General features: G+C 34.6%; 1 protein-coding gene across 1 annotated transcript in view; it reads right to left on the reverse strand.

Annotated features, from left to right (window-relative positions):
* The window catches only part of LOC142349448 (uncharacterized), a 116,936-nt gene that overhangs the window by 90,773 nt on the left and 12,224 nt on the right, over positions 1-13,939 (reverse strand). The gene's annotated exons all lie outside the window — the stretch shown is intronic.

Genomic DNA, 13,939 nt, shown 5'->3' on the forward strand with positions numbered 1-13,939 from the left:
AATTTGATAAAAAACTACTTTTTGCATTTTTTAAATCTAAAAATCGTAGCAGCGTTTTATTAATGACGTGTCCATTCTTTACTTGTTACTGCATTGGTACTTCCTGTACTTGATGTTTTTTAGTCGTATTATTATACTTTATATATTTATACTTTATTAGTCGTATGAGATACTCTGTACAAAGAGTGGTCTCAAAGGCTTCCTTAGGTGATATAAGTGAACTTATCTTATACCTTCATTTGATAGCTCTTGGGGGTAACTATTTTGACCTTGTTTCTTTCCAGAAACCTCAAAGGAATTTTGAGCTTTGCAGTTTTTACTATCGCTTTGTCAATTTGTATCATTGTATCATAAATAAAAAGTTCCATCACTTTCCTGTAAAGTAGGCAGTAGTTTCCTTTGTCTTTGTGTTCTTGACTTATCTTTTTAAAACGGTGACACAGAGACACACAACAGTTTTCAAAAAGAAGGTTGATGTCTCCATACCGGCCACATTTTGCTTTTTTCTTGTCTTTTTACGTACTAGTTTAAAAAAAAACAGGCTCCATAGATATTCGAACCCAGACTAAGTGAACATATAAACCTTTTCATCGAACGGCTAAAAGTTTTAATTGCTTTATCACTGTGTTTTCGTGAATTATGTTGCAATTTTATAATAGAAGTTCACTAACGACAGGTCTATATGTCTTCCTAGAGGGTGTATGTGAATTTACCTAGATTTCTTTCAAATTGTATTTTGAAATTTGATATGACTTTTGAAGTTATTTGGTTTCAAAAAAGTCAATGAACTTTTGACTTCTGCCGCTTTTCTTCTTTGTTTTTGTCGAGTTGCTACTTAGTTCCTCTAGGGACATGTTCCATCTACCTTGTAGTGAAGTGAAAATTGAGTACTTTAGTTTAGAGTTCATCTGAAGCTATTTCTCTAACATCATTTTACCATTTACTGGTTTGAGCTTATAACAATTTTTACTGATACACCAATTGTTTTCCAACAGTATGTCAATTATGGAACCTTCTTATCCGTTCTTTATTTGTATTTATTTGGTACAAAATTAAGTAAAAACAAGCTTGAAGAGGTTGGCTAAACTGCTTCGCCAATTGTGCTAGAAAAGTTAAAATTGTTTAAAAAAGAAAACATCGTTTTACATAGAAAGAGAAGAGAGGGTTGCTGATCCTGCTTCACCTCACTATTTTGGATAAATTTGTGATTAAATTTTTGAAACAGTTGAATTTTTTTCTAAAATAAAAGTCAAAAATATGCTCCTTTAGACCCTGTGTTCATGTTTGTTGGAAAAAAAGACACAGAAACTAATAAAAAAAATTTTTACTGAAATTAGGCTTTTCTTGAGGTTCACTTCCTGTGAGACCGCATCCAAAAATTTATGATTTTGGCATTGTTCAATCTGCGCGTGGATTCTTACAATGATACGAATTTTGATTATGAAGGGGTATCTCCTCTCTAAATTCAATTTGAATTTTTCTGTTTTTTTAACAATTAAAGAAAGGACAATTTTAATATAGAAAGATTCAATCAACGAAGATGAGTAAAATTCAAGTAACACTTAATGATTGGTATATGCTCAGTTCAGAATTAAAAGCCTGGTCAGATTACCAAAATTCTCTTGAAACTTAATTTCTATCAATTTTTTCTAACTTTGCAATGCATAAATTATAAATAATTTTTCCATAAAACTAGCTTTGTCTTTTTAATCAAAAGTCAGATGCGCGTTTTAATGAGGTAATATTGAATGCTTTCATTTGATATCAATTTACTTTTTGCATTTTTTAAATTTAAAAAATAAAGCTTTGTTTTAATAATGTCATGTCCATTCCTTAATTGATATTTCCTTGGTACTGCATGCACTTGATGTTTTTGTACATAGTTGTATGATATATACTGAACAAAAACTGGATTTAAAGGCTTTCTAAGAACCGGTCTCAAAGACAAACAAAGTGCACACCATTATGGTTCAATTAGCAAGTATGCGGAAGCTGCAATTTATATGACCACTAAGCTGTGGAGGATTAAGGGAGCCAAAAACAGAAATACCCCAAGTTGCTTTCTTTAACTTTTGGGATTTTTTCCGTTTTGCAGCCACTAACTTATGCAGCATCTACGTTATGCAGCTATTGAGCTGGAGGAGGGCCGGACTGAACGTCAAGTCTTAATCAGTATCGCTTCAGTGAAATTGCAATTCTTGGATCATTACTATATCAGAGCTCCGATCATGTCACGTTTTAGACTTCGCGCGTCTTATATCAAGTCTTAAGTCATGGCAAGTCTTGAGCAAAGCCATGGACAAAATTTGACAAGTCTTTGGTCATGTATTGAGCACAGTTTTTCGTTGGTTTGTTTTCATATGGTAACGAAAGAAAAACGGCGCCAATTGCAAGGGCCTGCCTCAAAAACTCTTCAAAGTGAAAAAAGAAGCCCAAGACAACACGAGCACTTCCACAAAGTTCACTAGATAGAGAGGTGAAGAAGTTCTGATATGGTCCAAAAATATCAGTGGTGACCCCTTTTTCACCGCATTGAAAAACAGAAATTGGATTCGCGGTAAATTTATGTGACATTTGAAGTTGGGATGTGTTCAATTCACAAAAAGCCCGGTCAGATTAGCAAAATTCTCGTAAAAAATTTTACCAATTTTTGCTAATTTTGAAATCCATTAATTATATATATATATATATATATATATATATATATATATATATTCTTCGAAAAACTCCAAATCTTGATCAAAATTGATTCAAACATTTTAAAGTCTTGGTCATGACTTGACTCAAGACTTGCCAAGTCTTGGCCAAGACCTGACTCAAGACTTGCCAAGTCCTGGCCAAGACTTTACTTACACTTGACATGTCTTGTGCAAGTCTTGACATGTCTCCACAAATATTAGGGCTGCTTGAGATAAGATGTGATCAGTACTGATTTGTCAATTCGAGACGTGTACTGCCCATTTAAGTCCCCAGTTTAGCGGGTGCGTATCTTTTGCAGCACCCAATAATTTACTTCTCAAAAACCAGTTGTCCAAAACTGGGTAGTGCATAACACACTGGGGGTGCATAAGATACTTGCACAAATTGAAAAGATAATATTTTTTATCCAATTTTTATAAGGTTATAGGTCAATTTTAGATAAAATTCAAAACATTTGCAGTGAACTGCTTTCCAGTATCCTTCTTGGCTCATTAGAGATCAGAAAGGTTTCATCAGTCGAAAAAAGATTACTGGAACTTGCTGTGAAACAGACTGCAGACTTGTGCTTTAAAATATATATTGCAGGAGGTTATGAGCTCAAATGCTTTAGTTAATGATGTAACCAACACAAATTACATAAAAATTCAAAAATAAAAAAAATGTTCCGAACCCACCTTAGCTTTTGTGGAACTATATTCTCAACTGGTTTTTTTAGTCAATTTTGGTCGATCGATATATTCATCAAAGGGAGGTGTGAGGGGTATCATAAAATAACCCGTAAAGCACTGAATATCAGATTTAAAAAAAACTGCAATGAAATCTGTTTTTTGAGAAGATTTGTTGAAGTTTGGTGAACATTCCTCCGAATTCTGTTGTTTTGGTTCACATATTTCGCTATAATATTTTGTCAAATGTGCTAATATAAATTTAAATTGTTTTGAAAAAAGAACATTTAGTTTCACATTGGAAGTGAGAGAGGGTTGCTGCTCTGCTTCATCTCACTATTTTGGATGAAAATGTAATTAAAATGGACAATTTGAAGTTTTTCTTAAGACACGTTAAGAAATATGCTACTTTTAGACACTGTGTTCATGTTTGGTGGGTAAACAGAACCTAAAACTAATGACACCTCTCTAAATTCAATTAACACATTTTGTTTTTAACAACCAAAAAAGGGTTCAATATAGAGAGATTCAACCACAGAAGATGAGTAACAATCAGATGATACTAAATAAACCGAATTATATTTTCCGGGAAACGCTCAGGGTTTTGCTTTGTCTCAGACTAGCATTTTTGTAACATCATCTATGAATTCTTGAGTTTTGTTCTTCTTTTTGTAATTCCATAGCTTTGGCTTTTAAATCAAAAGTCAGATGGGTGTTTTAAAGAGATAATATGGAATTTCTAATGTTTTAATTTGATAACAAATTACTTTTTGCATTTTTTAAATTTAAAAATTGCAGCTGTGTTTTATCAATGACATGTCCAATCTTTACTTGCTACTGCATTGGTACTTCCTGTACTTGATGTTTTTGTACGTAGGCGTATGAGATACTCTGTATAAAGAGTGGTCTCAAAGGCTTCCTTAGTGTGATATAAGTGAACTATGTTATACCTTCATTTGATAGCTATTGGGGGTAACTATTTTGACCTTGTTTCTTTCCACAAACATCAATCGAATTTTGATGTTTGCAGTTTTTACTATTGCTTTGTCATTTTGTATCATTGTCTCATAAATGAAAAGTTCCATCACTTTCCTGTAAAGTAGGCAGTAGTTTCTTTTGTCTTTGTGTTTTTTACATATCTTTTTATAACTTTTACACAGAGACACACAACAGTTTTCAAAAAGAAGGTTGATGTCTCCATACGGCCACATTTTTTGTTTTTTTCTTGTCTTTTTACAAACTCCATAGATATTCGAACCCAGACTAAAAGAATATATAAACCTTTTCATCGAACGGCTTATGGTTTTAATTGCTTTATCACTGTGTTTTTGTTAATTATGTTGCAATCTTATGATACAAATTCACTAACGACAGGTCTATATTTCTTCCTAGGGAGTTGCATGTTAATTTACCCACTTTTCTTTTAAATTGTACGTTGAAATTTGATATGACTTTTGAAGTTATTTGGTTTCAAAAAATTCAATGAACTTTTGATCTCTGCCCCTTTTCTTCTTTGTTTTGTCGAACTGCTACGTAGTTCCTTTAGGGACATGCTCCATCTACCTCGTAGTGAAGTACAAGTTGAGTACTTTAGTTTAGAGTTTAACTGATGCTGTTTCTCTAACATCATTTTACTGGTTTGAGCTTATAACATTTTTTTTGATACACCAATTGTTCTCCTACAGTATGTCGATTTTGGAAACTTCTTATCTTTTCTCTAGTTGGTACACAATTAGGTGAAAATAAGGATGAAGGGGTTGGAACAATATGCGCATACGCACAATACCGAGCCTCCTTGTTATTAGTATTTTCAAAAATCCAAACTAATCGTTCCACCTCCTCTGGAAGCCTCATTATCCTTGAGAGAATATAGATGCTCATAAAAAGAACAGTCTGAAATGAGGGTAATAATAAGAAAAAGGGCAGCTGAGAATAGGCAGCAGTAGCCTATTGCTGTTCGGCTGCCATTTAGCAGGAACGAAAATTATTATTATTAGTTTAGACCTCAGCGACATTGATAGTTATCTGATTAAGTTAAGCATCGAAAATTAGTAACGCAATTCAGTTCAAACTCGTCATTGCTCACTGATATCTTGCACTAATCAGCAGTTGAATAGTGAAAGTGGTGTGAAAAGCAGAACAAAGTCTTAGGTTTCAGGTTGGCTGGGTAAAATAAATATGACAAAAAACAACAAGAGCCCGAAAAAACAACACCCCGGTAAAAGGCCACATTAATATAACATTATTAAATTCCATCAATTTCCTTCGTTTTCTTAAATAAATCTCTTCATTGCAGATAATGACTTCCTTTCTGAGTTTTGAATTTCACCACAACAGCAAAAAATATGGAAAGTATTAGATAATACCACATGGCAGGTGACCCAAGGCGACTGCTGTCTTATCGAGTGAGTACCCCAGAAGTATATCGGACGAGACCTAACGAGACCAAGATTTGCAACAAAACGAGTCAACAGATTGTTTTGGTAAAATAAAAATTAGCTAGAATTTGTGAAAAATTGTGCTTTGATAATGAATCGGATAGGAACGAGAATAAAAGAATGCAATTATAATACTTCTATAGAAGTAATTGTGCAGAGGTCTGCAATTCACTAATAAACAAATCATTCAGGGCCAATACAAGCAGTGAAGTTGGAATACTATCACAGGCAAAATTTAACGCTACATTCTATCGAAGCCAAACTGATTTGTTCACATTGTTTAACATTTATATTTAGCGACTATTATTAGAACTCGAATACCATACATGAAATGAAAATGAACTTCAAAATCAAATCTGCATTGCCACGTAAGTGAAAAGTAAATTAAAACTCTTCAATATTCACGTGAAGTACTCAAACTAGCTATAATATTTCTCCACCCAAATCTGGCGTTTAACAAATGGGAGAAGTTCGAGAAAACCATATTAGCACCAAGCGTTATGCCTACTGCAATGAATTCGTGGAAATTCAAATTGAATGCTTTTTCGCAGGTGAAGACGATATTCAGTATAAAATTGCATCAGATTGGTGTGCAAATCAATCTGCTGCTGACTGGGAGTATTTGACAAAACGTGTATATAGTTAACCAACTTATCATGAAATCAAATAAACACCAAAAAAGGGACGTTATGGAAATTTGTTCGGAATCAGAGGTGAAATTTCGACACGAAAACCACATAAATAGTTTCATGAAATGAGCTTGGAAACTACCAAAAATCAGTTGAAAGTCGTTAATTTTGCCATAATAAACTAACATATAGTTCACATTGAAGCAAAATTTCTTGAGCGGTAAGATACTTGTTAAAGCGTCTTGTTTCTGCAGATTGATCTTTTTTTCTGAAGAAAAAAGTTCCTAAGTTTGAGAAACTTTTTACAAAGCAAACGAGTCAGTTTCCATTGCTGGTTTCAACGAAGCTTAGAATGGTTTTGTTATTGGTGTTATTTGAGGCAAAATTTGAAACGAAATTTGTTCAATAAATTCACTCCATAAATTCAAAACTGAGATAAGAAATTGGTGCTTTTTCCCGGAAATCATTTAACCAATAGAGTTCATTTTTTCATTTTATTACTTGTTTGACTGCTTTGTTCAATGCCGAGATTGCTCAAGTTTCATTCTTTACTAACGGAATTACTCAACATTGAATTTTTTTGCCCACGTATTATAATAAGATTGGGTATGAAATAGAAAACGCAAGCCCCGCTAAAGCAGTTTATCAAGTGTTGTTCATTCTTACATCGGACAGTGGGCCTTATCAGTTGTGATTACAGAGATATCAAAAAAACTTATTATTTGCGATTAATTGGTTACTTGAAATTTTGAGATTCTGCCTAATTGAATCATTTTGTTTTTCAGAAAACTCAAAGTGAGAAATCAACGCTTATGTTACAGATGTCTGGGCACAGGACATGTAGTCAAAGATTGTAAAGTCAATACGTGTGGTATGAAACGATGTATCGAGAAGCACGCACAACCATTTGATACACTCAAAAAGCAAACGCAGGAGGAAACTCAACCACTCAAGGTAAGTGCAGCAACAGTCAAACAGAGTAACGAACTTTGCAGCTTAATAATATAATTCCTCTCTCAAAACAGAGCGTTGTCAACGGGCTGAACACATTCGCTTTGATCGATAATGAAACATTGTTTTCATTCATCGGTCAAATGTTTGTCGTTTCGTCTTCACAAAATAAGGTGAAAGTGGCTAAGAGTATCCAAACGTTGTGCTCTATCAAAGTATCCCCAACCTAGTATCTAAATTAAGCAACCTGTGGTTACAAAATGAATGTCGTCAGGCAGTTAAAGAAAGAATTGCAGGCACAAAGGTTGCTAGTGAGCATGACGAAGTTTAAAGTCAAGTGAACATAGTGGGGGTGATGTGGAGTGAACCACATGCAACAGACCAAACAACTAATTATCGATGTACAAAAGTCTTTCTAAACGGCAGGCTAAAAGAGGACCTGATTTGCTACAAGGGTTGATTTGAAGTAAATTAGGATTTTTTGCGAAGGACTAATAGCTTTGACAGTTAACATTGAATCAGTGTTTCTACAAGTGCGAATTCCAAAACAGAGAAGAAATTGCTTGAGTATTCTATGGCGCCCGAAAATTAACAAACTGTTTCAAATAAATGAAAATCAGCGTCATGTATTGGCAGCAAAGAGTTCTGAAACTTGCGCAAACTATGCTCTCAATCTAGCGGGACTAGACAACGATGAGGAGTATCCAATTGCAGCGAATGCCATGCAAAACAATACCTACCTGAGTGAATTCCCAAATTTGGTAAAAACCTCTGACGAAGCGATTGAAGTGTTCTATCAACTACAATATTTTCCTTCACAGCATGCAAATGAACTGAAGAAATGGATAAAGAACAACGAAGCAGTTACTGAAACAATCTCAGAACACTTGCAGTCAATCAGCAAAACGAAGGAATTGGAAGTCGGACTAAACACCGAGGGTTCTACACTAATAGGACTGCAATGAACTGTTACTGATGATAGTATTCAAGTGTGCAGAGGTATCAATAAAAAAGTTGAGGCACTCAAAGCCCGGAGGAGTATTCTGTCACAGTTATCTTCAGTATTTGACCCAATCGGATGGCTTACTCTGTTCAGTGTTACCATGAGACGACTTCTGAATAACACTTTGACTAAGAAAGGAAAACATTGGGACAGCGGAATGGAACCTGGTGAAGAAGCCCAATTCTTTAGATGGAAGTAAAAATTTCCCATTGTAGCTGAAAAAAGTTTCAATAGAAGATATTTCAAAACAGCATTACAAAACCGAGCTTTATGTGTTTGCTGACTCATCTAAAGACACGATTTGTTCACTTGAAAACGCAGAGTTGCCCCAATGAGACACTCTTCAATGCTGCTGGAATTGCGAGCAGCAGTCATTGCAGTGAGTCTGAAAGAACAGATATTCAAAGAACAAACATATGAAGATAAATAAATGCATATGTCGGCCAGAATGTGTCGGCCACAGTATTGCAGGGGATACACAGCTCACACAGCAAACAGCATGTGTTTTTTGCCAATCGAGCAATCAAGATACGGGATACACCTGATGTTTTACAGTGGAAACATAGAGAGGTATTAAAAACCCAGCAGACATTGGCTCTGGAGCAATCAACTTTGGGGAACTTATTGGAGGCAACTGGCTCACGCTCCAACCTGGTTGAAGCGCATCAAAAATGATTTGCCAGAACAATTGAACCTAATCCTGGCATCAGAAGACGAAATTATAACAAAATCAGTCTTCACGATTTAAGTTGAAGGAAAGAAGCTGTTATGCAACTGGATCAATTTGATAACTTCAACGGATTGATGAGAAAAGTCAAAAATATTCACAATCGCCTTCAAGCGACTACAGCAAGAACCTTTTGGCGATGAGACAGCCTCTCAAAGCTGAAAGAAAAGTCCAAAAAGCAGTAAAAACCTACAATTCTCAACCATTTTTTTGATGAACAAGAACTTACTTGAGGCTACGGCACAATAGGCAAAAACCGATTGGACTTCATTGCAAAGCGTCAAATATTGCTACTTTGCAAACATCATGTTTTTGAACATTTCTTGCAAAAAGAACACGAGAATAATTAACTTGAAGGCACAGAGTCTGTAGGAAACATTGTTCGGCAAAAGATGTGGATGATAGGCATGCAAAACAACTTTTGATCAATCAAGAACATTTTTATAAGTGTGTTACCTACAAAAATGGCAGAGCACAAACGATAACATCAATGACGGCAGGTTTACGCGTAGAATAGTTAGATGATTCAACAATCTTTTAAATTTTGGAGTCGACTACGTTGGCCCTTTCAATGTGAAGATTAAGCAAAGGGAAAAACAGCGATGATGTTGTCTGTTCACTTGCCTAACTGTAAGAGCGATGCATATAGAGGTCGTACCCATGTTGTACACAGATAGTGGTTTGAAGGCAAGTATGCGATTGGTTATTCGGAGAAGCAAACCCATTAAAAAACAAGCAAAAATGTAACATATTTTTTGGAGCTTAACAATTATTTGCACAGTACCTTGGTGCACCAAACAAAGAAGGGATCGATGCAACAAGGGATCAAATGGAAGTTCAAGCCTCGCGCAGCCCCTCACTGCGGAGACGTATGAGAACGTTTGTTCAGAAATTGCAAAATAGCAGTGTCTTTAGTGTTGGGAAACAGATCAGTCACCGAAGATGTTCTTTCGAACACAAGACCGTTGAATCAAGTCGGTTCAGAAGTTAATGACTTGAAAGCATTGATCCCCAATCATTTCTTCCCTGGCAACAAAAATGTTTGCTTAGCTTACTTATCCTGTCGAAGAATTTGTTGATCATGGAGAGGTCTTTCGACAAACTCAAGTTTATGAAAATCTCATATGGGAGACAATTTGCAAAGAGTATTTGCCAACTTTGAATAATCGGCAAAATTGGTGATCTAGGGCGAACGAAAACTTTAAAAAAGGCGCTATCGCTTTTTTGCCCGAAGACAGCAACAAGTAAGCATATTATAAACTGGGTAAATTTATGTAGACTATCGATGGGTCTAACGGTGTGATTCGATCTGCGATGATTCGAACGAATGATGGGGATACAAGAATGACCAGTAGTGAAGCTTTCCCTACGCTACCCAACGAAGGTATTATTTTGTAATGGAGAACAAGTTCGGCAATGTTGCAGCTGCTCTTCACTAATAAACAAAACCTTCAAGGCCAAATCTATCAGTGAAGTTAGAATAGCATGAAAAGCAAAAATCAAGGCTATATTCTATCATATCCAAATTGCTTTGTTCGCAATTTTCAAATCTTATGTTTAAGAATTTTAGTAGTACGCGATTATCATACTTGAAGTGAAACTTCAATACATACTTGAAATCAAATTCAAATCTGCATTGCCACATTTGCATAAAAAACGAATACACGAAATTCATTTGAATTACTCAAACTAGCTAGTTCTTTTCTCTCCCAGAATCTTGCTTTTAACAAAAGGGAGAATTATTAGTGTAGCATATTAACAGCAACCTCTGTGAATTTTGCACAGAATTCGTAAAAATTTTATTGGGAAGCTTTTTTTGCAAGAAAGGACGCTTTTTATGACAAAATGCATCAGAATTTTTACCATTGGTTTGCAAATCAACTTGTTGTTGATACGAATTAATTGACAAAACGTGTATAAGATTAAAGAACTTCTCATGACATCAAATAAACGTTCAAAAAAGGACGTTATGGTAAACTTTTCGGAATCTGTTGAAATATTTATCTACAACCAATCAGAGGTAAAATTTCGACATGAAAACCACGTACCTAGTTTCAAAAAATGAGCTTAGAAACTACCAAAAATCAGTTGAAAGTCGTTAGTTTTGTCAAGCTAAACGGATATACAGTGCAGATTGACGCCCAATTTCTTGAGCTTTCATTTACTTGTTTTAGTGTCTTGTTTCTGTAGATGGTTGAAATAAGAACTGACTTCGATATTGTTAATATTTTTTCTGAGGATAAAGTTCCTGATTAAAAGAAAAATTTTACAAGGTGAGCATTCTTTTGCTTGTTGTGTTATTTGAGACAAATTTAGAAATAAAACTTGTTCAATAAATTAACTCCGATTACTGAAAACTGAGGTAAAATCTGTTGTGTTTTTTTCTCGAAGATCATTTAACCAGTACAGACCAATTCTTTAAGCTGAGTTCTCTAATGACAGTGTTGTTCAACGCCAAATGTTCTTAGTTTTCAACCGTTTACTGACTCAACGTTAAAATTTTGCCCATGTATTATTTTAAGATTGGGTATAAAACAGAAAAAATAGGCTCATCAACTCAGTGAACGAAGTGTTGTTCATTCCTACATCGAGCGCTGGGCCTACCTAAAATCCATAACCCAGAAGAAATTTATCTCATTAACATTTGTAGTTACAGAGATATCATCGAAAAGCTTATGATTTGCGATTAATTGGTTTTTTTGAAATTTTGGTTTTTTGCTTTATTGTAGAGAATAAATTTTTTCTTCGGCAAAGTTGAACAATTTATTATGTGAACTAACTGAATATCGCTTAATGCAATGGTAGTCTACAGTATCGCGGCTAATACAGTTCGCAAAAAGTAGCTGAAGAAGGAAACGTAACATCCGAACCGATCTGAAACCACTGAATCTAAATTGGTGGTGTAAAGGTTTCCTTGTCTTTGATTGGTGAGGAGCCGTGAAATTGTTATCTGATCAACTGTGGGAAATGTTCTGCTGATACCGTTACTTCTCAAGCAACAAAAATGGTGAACTGTTGATATCAAACGTAGCTCTGGATATATAGTTGAAGAATTATGTAAATTATTTCTCTGCATGTCAAAATTAAAAATCTTTTCTACGCCTGGCAAATATAAACACAAAAAAACCTCTTTTCTAATCAAAAATTTCGTTCATGAATAACCAAACTAGTAGAATCTATATCACTGAGATAGAATTTTATCTTTTGGGAACTAAGTTGACCTAATTCGAACAGAACAAACAACATTATGCATTTTAAGTACTATGATAAAATTAGTTAACATGAATTCAACGCAATGTTTGCTTCATAGTGATAAAGGTGGCGAGTTTTTGATGTAAAATGACAAAAAATTTTCTGAGAAGAGATGAGAACAAAAAGAAGTTGCTTTGCAAAAGAGTCATCAAAGTTAGGAATGATTAGTTTCTGAGAATTGATGGCAACCGCGTCTTGCAATTAGAAAATGTGGAAAGAAAATAAACGTAAAGAACGTGCGAGAGTCAAAAATGACATTACCGGCACAAGATACCACTTCTGCCGTAATTGCCAAAGTAGAAAATAAAATAAATTCTAATTTGAATTTTTAGCCTGGAACGCTCATATGATAAGTGCTGATTAGTCAGATTTGCAGGATATTAAATTAAAACGAACTTTTAGTTTATTTAGTTTTAAGGTTATAGATTTTTTAGATCAATTGGTTTTCTATATTTAGTAACACCGAAAATAATATTTTATAACACTTCGATCGCATATTTGAGTAAAACCATCCAAAGATGAAATTTTGAAAGTCTATGATCAAACGTTACAAGTCATTTAATTGCAACCGAAGATAATATCGGATCTAGAGATGACTCCTTTAAGTGATTAGTTTTGAATACAATTATTTATGACTATACTTGACAATATTAGTGGTGAGTACTTTTGTATTTATTTTTATCTGTGTTTATTTTCATCTTTGATTAGCTTGATCGAATTTCCGACCATTTTTTTTACTATTGACTAGATGTTGCAACTTCTGTTGTTGATCCGCAACTTTTGGCTCCAGGGCTTCCTTTTGTTGAATAATATTTTGTGTTAGGTATAGTTATATCTGTGACTAGCAAATAATTAAATTGTACTAAATTTCTGGTGTATCTATAAATTTATGCTGTGAAATGTTCATTAATTTTACCACGATGTTGTTACTTCATCGAGAAATTATCCAACTACAAAGCAAAGCCAAGCCGTTGAGTAATTTTGAAAAGGCGATGGAACAACGCTGCTGTAATAGAAACAGACACTGATTAAAAACGTGTGTTTTAAGTCAATGTCCGTTTCTATTAGAACATATTTATAGCAGCATAACTGAAGTTCATTAGACAATCTTTTTGCCACTCGTTTTCGCACTCTTCAAGCAGCAACAGTGGCGACAAAAAATCGTCTTAATCCTCAGCAGATTCAGATTAAATGGGCGCCAACAAGTTATATAATTGAATAATAAATAATTTCACGCCGTTTTTATCGCCATCGAGAAGTTATCAATCTCTGGGCAAAGCCGAAGTTGTGGAGAACGTTCGAGGGGACGGTAAAAAACAGCGCTGTAATATTTTTAATCCTCTCGTTGCTATTACAACATTTACATGCCTTACGCTACACAACACTTTATTAGACGATCTTTTTAGCCACCACTCATTTCTCGTCACTCTTCAAAGGGCAACTTTGGCGAGAAAAGTGCGACGGAAAAAAATATTCTAATACCAAAGCAGAAATTTGGCACTTTCAGATTTTTCACTTTTTTCAGAAGTATTCATCGGACGCTAAAAGTTATTTCATTGGTTAATTATGCAATA

Source organism: Convolutriloba macropyga, chromosome 11, assembly GCF_964194025.1.
Source record: "Convolutriloba macropyga chromosome 11, txConMacr16.3, whole genome shotgun sequence".
Classification (NCBI taxonomy): Eukaryota; Metazoa; Xenacoelomorpha; order Acoela; family Convolutidae; genus Convolutriloba; species Convolutriloba macropyga.